The following is a 14,910-nucleotide window of genomic DNA, read 5'->3' as shown; positions in this document are numbered from 1 at the left end:
ATAAAAGAGCCACCCGATCACTTTTATGGAGTTCTCAAAGGGCCACCCCCTACCGGCGGCACCTATGGTGGAACGGATGAGCCGGGGACTGTGAGAAACTGCTTACCTAGTCAATGCAGGAGGAACTCAGAGAAGATCTGTTCTGTGATCTCTCCTGCGAATAATGACACCAGAGGCGACATGTATTACACCATTTCCTGGGTCACAGCTATAATTCCTTGGCTAGTGTAACCAAGGATGCAGCTATTCCAGCACAATGTCTGCTGGAATAGCTGCATTGGAGGGCAAGAAAGACATTGGGGGTAAAGTAAAAAATAAATAAATAGTGAAAAAAATTGTATAGGATAAATAAAAATAATTTTTAAAAATTTCAAGCCCCCCCCCCCCGTAACCCCTTCACACACCCCATATAAAAAAACCTAACGTAGGGTGAGCAAGTGTAAGTAAACATCAATTGCACCACAGACCTCCTCTGTAACTCTTTCTTTATCCCAGTTTGTTTTCCCAATCCCAGCTCAGGAACACAGCAAGGCATCTTTAAAGTGATTGTAAACTTAATTTTCTTAAAAATAACAAACATGTCCTACTTACCTGCTCTTGCAATGGTTTTGCACAGAGCAGCCCTGATCTTTATTTCCTGGGGTCCCCTACCGGCGCTCCTGGCACTTCCCCCCTGCCAAGTGCCCCCATCACAAGCGCTTGCCATGGGGGTACTGGCGTTGGCTTTATCCCAAACCACGCCTTGTTTGTCCATAGACACACACACAACTCAGCCCCGTGCCCCATTCTCTCCTCATAGGCTGTGATTTAAAGCAGCAGAAGCCAATGGCTCCTATTGCCACCTCCATGTTCATTGAGGACAGAAAGAGTGAAGAGAGCTTCTGCTCTCAGACACATTGCTAGTTTGAGAATGGGCTCAGATAAGTATTTAGGGAATCTGGGGGGAATCCTGATCAGAGAAGTTTTCTTACCTTAATGCAGAGAATGCATTAAGGTACAAAACCTTCTACTTTTACAAATATTTTAATGCTTGTGTTGTTTGTCTATCACTCTATCCAGTGGGGAATATAATTATTTGATCCCCTGCAGATTTTGTAACTTTTCTCACTTACAAAGAAATGGAGTATCATTTTTATCATATGTGTTTCTTAAATGATAGAGAAAGAATATCAACCAAAAATCCAGAAAAAACACACGTTATAAATTGAGTTGCAGTTCACTGAGTAAAATAAGTATTTGATCCCCAAGCAAAACATGACTTGGTGCTTGGTGGAGAAACCTTTGTTGGCAAGCACAGAGGTAAGATGTTTCTTGTGATTGGTTGCCAGAATTGCACACATCTCAGGAGGGATTTTGTTCCGCTCTTCTTTATAGATCTTCTCTAAATCCTTAAGGTTCCTTGGCTGTTGCTTGGCAACTCAAAGTTTCAACTACCTACATACATTTTCTGTAGGATTAAGCTCTGGAGACTGGCTAGACCACTCCATGACCTTAATGTGCTTCTTGAGCCACTCTTTTGTTGCCTTGGCTGTATGTTTTGGGTCATTGTCATGCCAGAAGACCCATCCATTGGCCCCTCAATCCGGCAAAGTCTGGCTGTACCTTTAACAGAGAAACAGCCCCAAAGCATAATGTTTCCACCTCTGTGCTTGACTGTAGGGTCATAGTCAGCATTTCCTCCAAACATGGCAAGTTGAGTTAATGCCAAAGAGCTCAATTTTGGTCTCATCTGACCGCAGCCCTTTCTCCCAATCCTTCTCTGAATCATTTAGATGTTCATTGGCAAACTTCAGACATGCCTGTACTTGTGACTTCTTGAGTAGGGGGACCTTGCACGCACTGCAGGATTTCAATTCATGGCAACGTATTGTGTTACCAATGGTTTGTTTGGTGACTGTAGTCCCAACTGCCTTGAGATCATTCAGAAGCTCCTCCTGTGTAGTTTTGGGCTAATCCCTCACTTTTCTCATGATCATCCTTACCCCATGATGCAAAATCTTGCATGGAGTTCAAGACCAAGGGTGATTGATGGTTATTTTATATTTCTTCCATTTGTGAATAATTACTCCAACAGTTGTCTCCTTCTCACCAAGCTTCTTGCTGATGGTTTTCTAGCCCATTCCAGCCTTCTGCTGGTCTAAAATCTTGTCCCTGATGTCCTATGACAGCTCTTTGGTCTTGCCCATAGTGGTGAGGTTTGAATTGAAGAAAGAGATTCTGTGGACAAGTGTCTTTTATACACATAACGAGTTGTTGCTGGGAGCACCTTCTTAAATTGACAGGACTAATTGGTTTACCACATGAGCACATAGCCCCAGTGGGAGCCAGAATTACTGTTGGTTGGTAGGAGATCAAATACTTATTTTACTCACTGAACTGCAACTCCATTTATAACATTTGTTTCGTGTTTTTTTCTGGGTTTTTGGTTGATATCCTGTCTCTATCATTTAAAATATAGCTATGATAAAAATTATAGACCCTTCATTTCTTTGTAAGTGGGCAAACTTACAAAATCTGCAGGGGATCAAATAATTATTTTCCCCACTGTGTGCCCCGCTATCCATACTTACCCCCGTTTTGTGAAAGTCTTCAGCTCCCATTGCGAAATTAATCCTTGTTGAGAACAGTTGGGACACACACAGCTATTTGGAGGAGTTCCCCAGAGTTCCTTGTGCCATTACTAAGGACGAATACAATGTTAAGTTAAATATGATTATTTATATAATCCTACATCAATGGTAACAGAAGTTTGCTGGTGCTTTTCTATTTACCCTGCCCATGATACAATTTAATAACAAATGATAGAGCAGTACTTATTCATCAGAGTGGATATAGTCAAAAATGTTTTATACAAAGTCTGGCCAAGCTGAACGTATAAGGAATGAATATATGATGCTTATAAACACTATGTAATATGTCCTGAATTTTGTTACAGGTTGACTCGGACAGAAAAAAGGATACTGAAAATATTACTACAATGGCTTGGATACCCCATGCTCTGCACACTTGTAACAATCTTTCAATATAGAATGTAAAGGCTAACATTATAAATTATTTTTGGCTAATATTGCCAAGTTATCCTAATTTAATAATTGTATTAAAGCATATTAAAATTATGACATTGTTTTTCAGTGTTCTGATGCGTATAATTATACCGTGTATTTAAACTGAATGATGTCAAGGGAAGCTGAAGAGCTGTGCATGCTGAAAGAATTGCTAGATGCATCTATTTTGTCCTGTAAATAAATGCACTCAATAGAGGGTTGTTTATAAAATGGACTCTTCTTCATTGCATTCATCTTTTCATTTGGTTAATTTTCTTTATAAACATGGGTCTGTATGGAACAGTATAATAGAGCTCTTTGTGTTTTTTGTTTTTTTTTGCCTTATTGTAGTTTTTGAGCTAACTAAAGGTTCTTTTGATATAAACAGTCAAGTATAAAGGTGCATTCAGGGGCGGACTGACAACTCATGGGGCCCCGGGCAATAGAGGATCATGGGGCCCCCATGTCCTCGCCCACACCAAAAAAAGCCTATGAAAAAGCTAATGAAAGGTACCAGGGGCATCTCATGGGGCCCCCTACTGACCCCGGGCCCTCGGGCAGTGCCCGAGTGCTCAAATGGTCAGTCCGCCCCTGGGTGCATTACAGGAATTCAGAAGTGTACAAGTCAGAGAATTTGTAAAGGAGCGCCAATGTATACTATAGTTCTCTGGTATAAAGGTACAACAAGATAAAAGCTACCTGTGAAATGACAATGTCATCAGATTATATGCACTTGGGATCTAAAAGCAAACTTTATTTTCAAAACTGTACTTTGCTCCTAAAATAACATTTGGTGAATAAATGTAATTTTCCTGTGCTCCAACAATGCCCTGTTTAAATCCTTAAATGTTTCAAAAAGTAAAAGCTTGCATAGGATCCATACAAGCAATTAGGCAGTGGAGCAAAGCTGGGAAGAAAAGTACAAATCTGGTAACAAGGAAGGGAAGTAAAGATCTGACAGCAGGAAAGGGTGGGGAAGGTAAGTACAGATCATGCAGCGGGGGAGTGTGGGGAAGTGAAATACAAATCTGACAACTGGGAAAAACAAAGAAAGGAAGTACAGATCTGGCAGTGGGTAAGCATTTGGTATCTGGGGGGTGCGGGTAAAGGAAGTATAGATCTGGCTGTAGGGGACCGCAGGGAACAGAAGTACAGATCTGGCAGCAGTGAAAGGAAGTAGAGATCTGGCAATGGAAGAGCGAGAAAGGGAAATACAGATCTGGCATCAGGAAAGAGGAGAGAAGCAAAGCATAGATCTGGCAGCAGAGGAGAACAAGGAAGGGAAGTATAGATCTGGCAGCTGGAAAGAAAAGCAAAGATCTGTCAGGAGGGAGAGAAAGAAAGGGAACTACAGATTTCTCATCAGGGAAGAGCAGGGAAGGGAAGCATTGCTCTGGCAGGTACATATCTAGCAAGGAATGAAAGTAAAGATCTGGCATCAAGAAAGAGCAGGGAAAGGAAGTACAGATCTAGCAGAAGAGAATAATGAGGAGGAAAAGTACAGATCTGGCAGTATGGAAGTGCAGGGAAGCAAAATGCAGATTTGGTGACAGGGGAGGTGTAGGAAGGGATGTACAGATTTGGCAGCTAGGGTGTGCCTATAAGGGAAGTACAGATCTGGCAGTGTGGAGGCGCAGGGAAGTACAGTACAGATTTGGTGACAGGCGAGATGTAGGAAGGGATGTACAGATTTGGCAGCTAGGCTGTGCCCATAAGGGAAGTACAGATCTGTCAGTGTGGAAGTGCAGGGAAGTACAGTACAGATTTGGTGACAGGCGAGATGTAGGAAGGGATGTACAGATTTGGCAGCTAGGCTGTGCCTATAAGGGAAGTACAGATTTGGTGACAGGCGAGATGTAGGAAGGGATGTACAGATTTGGCAGCTAGGCTGTGCCCATAAGGGAAGTACAGATCTGTCAGTGTGTAAGTGCAGGGAAGTACAGTACAGATTTGGTGACAGGCGAGATGTAGGAAGGGATGTACAGATTTGGCAGCTAGGCTGTGCCTATAAGGGAAGTACAGATTTGGTGACAGGCGAGATGTAGGAAGGGATGTACAGATTTGGCAGCTAGGGTGTGCCTATAAGGGAAGTACAGATCTGGTAGATGGAAAGGGAAGATCTGGCAGGAGGCAGAGCAAGATCTCTCATCATGGAAAAGAATGGAAGGGAAGTATGGATCTGGCAGCAGGGAAGAAAGAGAAAGTACAGCTCTAGCAAGGGGGGAGTGTGGGGAAGTGAAGTACAGATCGGGCAACAGAGGAAAGCAGGGAAGGGAAGTACAGGTCAGGTGGGGGAGAGCGGAGAAATGATGTACAGATCTGGCAGTAAGGAAGGGAAGTAGAGATCTGGCAGGTGAATAGCAGGGAAGGGAAATACAGATCTAGCATCAGGAAAGAGCAGATAAGGGAAGTACATATCTGACAGCGGAAAAGAAAAGTACAGATCTGGCAGGGGAGAAGAGTGAGGAAGAGCAGTACAGATCTGGCATTAGTGAAGGGAAGTACAGATTTGGCAGCAAAGAATGAAGAGGAGATGTTCAGATCTGGCAGAAGAGGGTGTGTACTGATCTTGCAGAGGGGGACAGCAGTGAATGAAAATACAGTTATCACACCAGGGGAATATGGGGAAGGCAGGGGCGCACTGACCATTCCGGCACTCGGGCACTGCCCGAGGGCCCGGGGTCAGTAGGGGGCCCCATGAGATGCCCCTGGTACCTTTCATAGGCTGTTTTGGGTGTGGTTTGAGTGTGGGCAAGGACACAGGGGCCCCATGATCCCCTATTGCCCAGGGGCCCCATGAGTTGCCAGTCCACCCCTGGGGCAAGGTAAGCGAGGTCACATAATGGTGTAGTAATTTTGCCCTAGGCACTGCATTTGTGAAGACAGCAGCTGAACTTTCACTAGAGATTCTAAGCTATATTCACCTGTGTCTATGTGGTCAATGTGATTATTTTCTGTGGGAAGCTAATTAACCACTTGCCCTACAGAGGATTTACCCCCTTCCTGATCAGGCCATTTTTTTTGCGATATAGCGCTGTGTTACTTTAACTGACAATTGTGCGGTCAAGCAACGCTGCACCCAAATGAAATTTATGTCTTTTTTTCCAACAAATGGAGCTTTCTTTCTGTGGTATTTGATCATCTCTGCGTTTTTTAGGTTTTGCGCCATAAACATAAAATACCGACAATTTTGAAAAAAAAAACAATATTTTTGACTTTTTGTTATAAAATATATCCAGTAAAAAAATTTTACAAATCAAATTTTGTTATAAATTTAGGCTAAAATGTATTATGCTAAATGTCTTTGCTAAAAAAAATCCCAATACATGTAAATTAATTGGTTTATGTGAAAGTTATAGCATTTACAAATGATAGTATATATATTGGAATTCATTTTTTTTAAAATATTAGTAATGGCGGCGATCAGCGACTTACAGCGGGACTGCGGCGGGCATTCTGACACTGGGGGGAGGGACTGACTAACTGTCACTGATATCCTCAGTGACACTAATATAGTGACCAGTCCTAATAAAAAGTACTGACACTGTACTAATTACACTGGGCAGAAAGGGGTTAACATATGGGGTAATGAAAGGGTTAACAGTGTGCTGTGTGTGTTTTACTGTGTAAGCACGCTGCTTTGTATTGCTCTGCTATGCTGGAGCTGACAGGGGAATCTCCAGCCTGGACCCGGGGATCGACAGCTGTAGCCGCCAACAGCAGCGCGGGTAGGCACACGCGTGCACGCCCCCCCCCCCTACCCGGCAATACAAAATCATGTATGTATACATGATTGTGTGCAGCCCTGCCGCCCTGTAGTAGTAGTTCTGCTATAAGGCGGTCGGGAATCGGTTAAAGAGTTGCCCAAATTAGAAAATATCAATTAATTACATTTTTGGTTTTCCCTGAAAATATTTAATAAAAAGCTCACATAAACCATTAACAGGATTTTGACCTCATTATAGTGAGACACATGTGGAAAACATGCTAACGAGAAAAACAGATTCACAGTAATGCAGTAAGACTACAAGAGTCTACAGTAGTACAATAACATGACTGAGACACTAAACACAAATATATATAACTAAAATAAAGTGTGGTATTTTATATTTGCCTTCAATTACAATTTAACTCTGATAACTAAATAATAACAAAAAAATGTAAAGCAGAACACCAGATCCACTTATATAAACAATATATTTACTGCCCTATTTATATAGCTGCAAGAATCCATCATATGTACAGTTTATTATTCTTCTCCCCTTAAAAGGAGGTTTTTTTTCCCCAAATTACACTTAGGTGGATGCTTTGCTGCATCTGTCCCCCGCCGGCTCTAAGGCTGGCAATACATTATACAATTTTCTTGAGAATTTAGCATTAGATTTACCAAAACCCATATAATATGAGGTCAAACCTAAACAACACTTTCAGTTGTATCCAATTAGATGGGCCCTTGCACTGCATAGTTGAAGATAAATCTAAAGTAAATTGGGCAGAAATTGGATAGAAAACTGTAAGAAAATTGTATAATGTATGGCCAGCCTAAGTGTGAGAACTCAGCGATCACATGAATGCTGATTGCTGAGTTCTCACAGCCGCTCTGAGCAGAGAGCGCTGACTGTCAGTCACCACTGTCTGCTCTGCCCCCCCCCGTGCGCTCATTGGGCTGAGCCAGGTGCCGCTCCAAACTCTGGGGTGGATCCCAACTTTAAGGTCAGGAACTTTCCCCAGCCTAGACTGGCTGAGTGACGTCAGTTTACAGCAGGCTATCGGCTGAAAATGGGGTCATAGGAATGCAGAATGAACTGCACTCCTGTGATCCACAGGAGATGTACAGCCAAAAGAGCTTTGGCTGTACTTCTCCTTTAAAGTTATGTCATTGGATACTCGTCTATCTGCTGGGTCCATAACAGAAAAAATGGCTGCTGATATCCTGCTTCCTTAGTTTCTTCCATTTATACTGTATGCTCTCCCCTTGTGGAAGCATGTTCACTGTTTTTGATACACAGAACTGATTAAAGCAGTAGAGCCAGGGCCGGTGGTAGACTATTTTGCGTCCTAAGCAAGACCAGCCCCAATAATTAAATAAATAAACTTTTTTTTTAAAGTAGAAAATATTAAATCAGCAAAGTATGAAACTGCTAAATCTCTTTTAATTGCAAAAATAAGTGCCATAAGATGCCACCAGTACCAATATTAAAGGTAAAATCAGTGTCACAGACTGACTATCTGTGGCTGGCAGTGGCAGGGTGACAGTTGCAGTGAGCAGAGGATGATGGATTCACACTCTGACAGATTCCAGGCTGTAATTCCCGGGCAATGTGGGGAGATGAAACAGTGTGACAGCAGGCAGCTGAACTGGGCGATCCCACACAGTGACAGATCCGACACAACACACCACCACCAACACTGATACAGATCAGCAGGCACTTGAAGAGCAGGCTGTGGGATCATGATGATGTCATCACTCACTGACACATTGCACAGTGATGGATGTCTGGCCGGCCGGGTCACACTCACACAGACACGAGACATCAGAGTCAAACATTACCTTCCTCCGCAGGCGCAGCTCCGCCTCTGCTGATGAGTGGGAAGAGAATGGCTGGAACTCCACAGCGATCAGTAGCTACCAGCCAGCTTGCAGTAAGGGACTGAGTCTGAGAGGAACACTGAAAGGAATGGTAGCTCAGCTGCTACACTGGCCACAGACACCCGGCATCTTCCTCTGTTCTTTCATTCTCCCCTCTGCTGCCCCTCCTCTCAGCTGAAGGATTATTCATGACATGGCAGTGTCCCACACAGAGAGAGTGCCGGCCTGTGCTGCGCCCAAGTGCCCCTAGGTGGCAGAGTGCCCTAGACGGCCGCCTAAGTTGCCTAGTGGAAGCACCGGCCCTGAGTAGAGCCATGTTTGGCTCCATCCACCTCATTTTAGAAGTCTGCTAAAATGATGCAGATGTATTACAGGAAGCCAATACAAAGACTGGCTTATACATGTGTCTTTGGGTTATTAATGCTGCATACATTTAATGAGTGTCTAAAACGTGTAGTTGGAATAAAGGTTTTAATATTTTTCTAGAATTCTGATTTAGGGGGCCATAAAACATCAAACAAAAGATACTTGATGTAAAGTTCTACTAATAACTTCCATTTTTATATATGCAAAGGTGCCCTTTGGTATTGCACTTGACCGCCCTCTCCCCTTATCTGGCCCAGGGGGTGTAGAAGTACTCACACTGTCCTGTCCTGTTAGCTTGGGGGGTTAAAGCTGCGTTTAGGCCTTTAGGTGGTTTGTTCCTAGCTGCACAGGTTGTCCTCCCAAGGAGACGGTGGAACAGTGGAGATCTTTATGTCCAGCAACCAGCCTGTAGGTAGGCTTCCTTCCCTGGGGCCCCCTCTCAGGCTCCACACGCCAACCTCCTCTCAGTCCATCTTTTACCCAACACTGCACACTGCTCCCAGGCTCTGCCATATTTAAGGGTTGTCCAGGGTCACCATGCCCAGCCTCTTGCCAGGGGATTGGCCAAGGACCCTCAAATATGGAGATCTGAGCCTCCTCCCCTCCTCCAACCCTGTTCCAGAAAGTTCTCCAGTTTCTGGAAAGGTGGGAGAGCTCCAGAAGCCCTAACCTGTAGAACCCCCCTAGCTTGTCCTGAGGTGAACTCCTGCCTCACTCCCAGGCTGACTCATTCCAGGCTGCTACTCAGTCACTATCAAAAAAAACAAAAAACAAAAGTACCTAGCTAACCTGGAGTGTGTGACATCTTCTTTTCAAGCAAGTGCAATGGCACCATTTATGGCCTAGACTACATCTCCCAATAAACTCCCAGTAAACTCCATCTTCTCATTGTATGTATGAAAGGCAAAGCTTGTGTAACTATTTTGTATATCTAAAAGACAAGGCCTTGCTCTCCATGTCTGGGCATTTGACTTTCCAAAGGTCAGACTTCTTATAATTAGCCTGTAACGTATACATTAAGATCTTGATTCAACAACATCAGTAGAAAAGAGGAAAAGAGGGAAGTTCCCAGTCAGCTGGTGGGAGTGTTTAGTATTTAATAGTTTCTTTACATATAGAGAGACTATGGGGAGTTCTCAAATATAGATTGCTGTTTACCTTATAAAGAACTGTGTAACCTGTCTATATATCATGCTCTTGTATAAATGTATGGTCTGAGAGCCATTATGCAGAGAGCAATTACCATGTGAAGCTTTTCTCACGCTGCTACGTCATTCTACTTGCTAAAGAATAAAGCAAGCCAGCTGACATCACCTTGAGATGAGCGATATTACATGGAGACAATACTAAATGAACTATGTCACATTTCTATTTATCTCATAGCATATAGCCTGCCTAAAGGAGTTGTGAATATGTGTTGTAGTTCTTAGCTCCCCACCTGACCACTTTCATCATCAATACCAATTTATAATAATAATAATAATAATATGAAACACTGACATTTATGAATTTTAGCAATGCTGTATAACATTAGGTTAAAATAGAACTATGGCCTCCCATTAAATAATGTGCTAGAAGGTAGATGCGTTTGCAAGTGAGTTCACACCAGTCAAGTAGCCCATGTTTATTAAAAGAAAAAGGGAAGTCTGAAACAATGTTTCTCATGCAGGGGTTCTTCTCCAGCAAAATATACACAATGCAAATGAAAATGCTAGCCCACCTTGCTACTAAGCAGCACTGCTGCTATATTTACTGGTTCTTCTGACCACCGGCTCTTTCAGGCACACAGCTTAGAGTTGCACACGAATGCTCTGGCCAAGTCCTCAGGCCATTAACCTTCCTGGCAATAATCCCAAGTGTAGCTTGGGGTTCATTTCAGTACCAAAATCGGTAACCCCAAGCAACACTCGGGATTACACTGCAGCGATCCCTCGAGCCTTACCTTGTCCCACGATCCCGCAAGGTCCTCCCGCTGTGTCCCCTGGCCATGTCCGCTGGCTGATGCTGGTATCAGTCTTCCGGGTTCCATTCCCTGCGAGCGCCGGGACGTACGAGGGGCGGAACCAGCGGGAGATTCAAAAAAGTAAAAATTTGACATACACACAATACACCGTAATCTCTTAGTATTACATTACTGTATCAAACCATTTCACATACATTTTGTCCCTAGTGCTTTGTCCTGTGCCCTGCCTGCACTTTTACTGTTCTTTCTGCCTGAAAACTGAGAAAAGTCCATGGCATCCAAAAAGCATCCCTTTAGGTCAAAAGCAGTTTTAGACCAGCTAGAAAACAGCGATAGTAAATTAGAACCACTTGCAGAATTGAGCAATAGTGATTTGTGGGGAAATTCGTCATCAGACACTGAAAACGATTCTGCGACTTTGCTCAGCGATGTGCGAACTTGGTGGTCTATTTCAAATTTCAGTGTTTTTGGTTTGATTACATTGAATTAAATTTATTATTATATTATTAATTTTTATAAGTATTTATAATATTACAATTTATGATTTCGTGTTTCAAACTTTATCATACCCGGGATGTTTACTAGACTCTTGCTTGGACAGATTTAAGTGATTTATTCCTAAGAATTACAGGCCTACAATATAAAACAACAAATTTCCATGAAAAACAATGTACTGCTTTGACATTTAAAAATATTGATTAGTTAGACTACCAGGGAGGTTAACTCAGATGCACACAGCTAATCAGACCATTAACTGTCTCCTGTAGACCTTCATACTCCGGCTGCCCCCTGCAGCCTCTCTGACTCCTGTAGAAGACCTCCTGTCTCTCTTGGGTGGAGCCCTGAGGTATTCCTAAACCTCCATTATAAGGGTTGCACGTACCTGGGCACACACCCTGCTAATCCTCCACAAAACCCGGACACTGGGTTGGAGATTCCGTTCCATCCAAGGCACTATGGAATCTCCAAACTAGGGAGCCCCATCCAGGACTACCAAAACTTGGAGAAAGCTGCAAAAGCAGTTTTCTCCATTCAGAACATCTGTTCCCTAGTCCTGCACTCATCAAAAGTGCAAACCCTGTGTCCTTTTTGCTGACCACTTACACAGTGACAGAACCTCATACTGTCACAACAGTTATATATGGTTAACAATAGAGATAACTCCAGATGAATGTTGCAACAAAGTCCAGCTGCAGGGGCCCCTACCGAATGATGCAGTGTCTGTCTTTGTGTCAAAAACCTGAAGACAAGATAAGTGGTCATGGGGAGAAACTCCAACTAATGTCCAGCCAACCTGTAACGCAGTTCTCACCTGCAGGCAGGGGGAACTGTAACACTGGAACTCAGAGTCAGTCTATATACACTGCCCTTTAGTCCCTCTCCAACAGTATCTAATCTGACATGTGACTCTAAGCCTATGATACCGATATGGCCAGTGGAAGCAATAACCTGGCTCTAGCCTATGTTGGTTAATCGAGCCCTAAGGAAAAACTAGTTATAAAATCCCATACTAGAATGCACAGGGTTAACTAGAATAACTGCATATAAACTATATTGTGATAAGCAGGTTCATCTACCAATGTACTGGAAGGTGACCACTATACATGCAGTAGCATAGACCTAGCTATTTGGCACTGTACATATAAAATAATAACAAGGCAAAAATACTCTGTCACAAGAATTTAGATACTGTTTACGATCAGCAACTGCAGTTAAACCACTACATCTTAGGAATACTTGCAGTTCCTTCTGGCTTGGAGTTTAGCAGCATTGACAGGAGGAATTTGGATGAGATTTTTTTTGTCTCTCTTCCTCATTCAGGGTCTCACGGTCCAGCCAACAAGGGCAGGAAATGATGTACATAATTATGCATAAAACTTTGATATTAGCAGTTAACAGTAGAGGGTACTAGATCCTGACACAAACAGCTGGCCATGATATGTCCATTAATAAACTATCACTAAACATTTAAAAATATAAAACATAAGTGTACTTACAAGGCCCTACATTGAAGTTAATACACTGAGTCATTACAATGCTGAAACCCTTTAAAAGTAGCTTCCAGTGAATAATATCAAAGCTGACATTGGGACTAGAGATGAGCGAAGTATTCAAAAATTCGATTCGACTGATTCGGCGAATTCGTAGAAAAATTTCGATTCGAGTCGAATATATTCGCTGTGAATTTAACTTAAAAAAGGGTGTTTCTAGGCTTCAGAGAGACTTAATATTAGTGCTGAACACTGTACCTTTAATTTAAATGCCCTTGGAGTCTGCTGGGGAAGAGAAATAATACTGTCAGGCAGTATGACATGCAGATGAGTGCCGTCGATCTTAGAATCACCGCACACTTCACTCATTTGGGCAGTCACGGGGCCAAAACCAGAGTGTGGAGCCACAGTGTGGCGGTGGAGGCAGCAGCAATGGGAGGCCATACAGCACCCTATGACAAAAATGGAAACCACCAGCAGTGTGAGGAGACCTGAAAGTGGCACATGGCAGAGTGTGGCGATAGAGACAGCAGCAATGGGAGGCCGTACAGGGACCCATGACACACTCTGGACCTGGCAGCAGCATGAGGAGGCGGTACAGGGGCCCATGGCAGATTACGGGCCTGGCAGCAGCATGAGGAGTCGGTACGGGGGCCCATGGCAGATTACGGGCCTGGCAGCAGCATGAGGAGTCGGTACGGGGGCCCATGGCAGATTACAGGCCTGGCAGCAGCAATGGGAGGCCGTACAGGGACCCATGACACAATCTGGACGTGGCAGCAGCATGGGGAGGCGGTACAGGGGCCCATGACAGATTACGGGCCTGGCAGCAGCATTTGGAGTCGGTACGGGGGCCCATGACACACTCTGGACCTGGCAGCAGCATGAGGAGGCGGTACAGGGGCGCATGACAGATTACGAGCCTGGCAGCAGCAACTTGGACAGGAGGACGTTCAGTTTCTGCACCGTCTGGTGCGTGCTCGCAAACTGTTGTCTCTTGGAAACGGATTCCAAGAAAGACTGCTGACGGAATCCGTGAAGAGGAGTAGCAGGAGAAGGAGCATCTGAACGAGCGGAATATGCCAACAAGCGACAACAGGGGCCCATGACAGATTACGGGCCTGGCAGCAGCTATGGGAGGCCCGTAATCTGCCAGCACCCTATGACAAAAAATGGAACCCACCAGCAGTGTGAGGAGACCTGAAAGTGGCACATGGCAGAGTGTGGCGATGGAGACAGCAGCAATGGGAGGCCGTACAGGGACCCATGACAGACTCTGGACCTGGCAGCAGCATGAGGAAGCGGTATATAGGGGCCTATGGCAGATTAGGGGCCTGGCAGCAGCTATGGGAGGCCCATAATCTGCCAGCACCCTATGTCAAAAAATTCTACACACCAGCAGTGTGTGAGGAGACCTGAAAGTGGCACATGGCAGAGTGTGGCGATGGAGACAGCAGCAATGGGAGGCCGTACAGGGACCCATGACAGACTCTGGACCTGGCAGCAGCATGAGGAAGCGGTATATAGGGGCCTATGGCAGATTAGGGGCCTGGCAGCAGCTATGGGAGGCCCATAATCTGCCAGCACCCTATGTCAAAAAATTCTACACACCAGCAGTGTGTGAGGAGACCTGAAAGTGGCACATGGCAGAGTGTGGCGATGGAGACAGCAGCAATGGGAGGCCGTACAGGGACCCATGAGAGACTCTGGACCTGGCAGCAGCATGAGGAAGCGGTATATAGGGGCCTATGGCAGATTAGGGGCCTGGCAGCAGCTATAGGAGGCCCGTAATCTGCCAGCACCCTATGTCAAAAAATTCTACACACCAGCAGTGTGTGAGGAGACCTGAAAGTGGCACATGGCAGAGTGTGGCGATGGAGACAGCAGCAATGGGAGGCTGTACAGGGACCCATGACAGACTCTGGACCTGGCAGCAGCATGAGGAAGCGGTATATA

General features: G+C 44.4%; 1 protein-coding gene across 3 annotated transcripts in view; it reads left to right on the top strand.

Moving 5' to 3' along the window:
- NMU (neuromedin U) overlaps positions 1 to 3,279 on the top strand; it is a 96,438-nt gene extending 93,159 nt beyond the window's left edge. For all 3 annotated transcript variants that reach the window (XM_089669324.1, XM_089669326.1, XM_089669325.1), the window contains one exon: positions 2,936 to 3,279. The gene's annotated coding sequence lies outside the window, so the exon portion shown is untranslated. The remainder of the gene's footprint in view (positions 1 to 2,935) is intronic.
- Positions 3,280 to 14,910: the final 11,631 nt, after the last annotated feature.

Source organism: Staurois parvus, unplaced genomic scaffold (genome assembly GCF_062004578.1).
Source record: "Staurois parvus isolate SC_StPar_1 unplaced genomic scaffold, SC_StPar_1.0 ptg000071l, whole genome shotgun sequence".
Taxonomy (NCBI): Eukaryota; Metazoa; Chordata; class Amphibia; order Anura; family Ranidae; genus Staurois; species Staurois parvus.
This window is presented reverse-complemented; position numbering and strand designations above follow the sequence as displayed.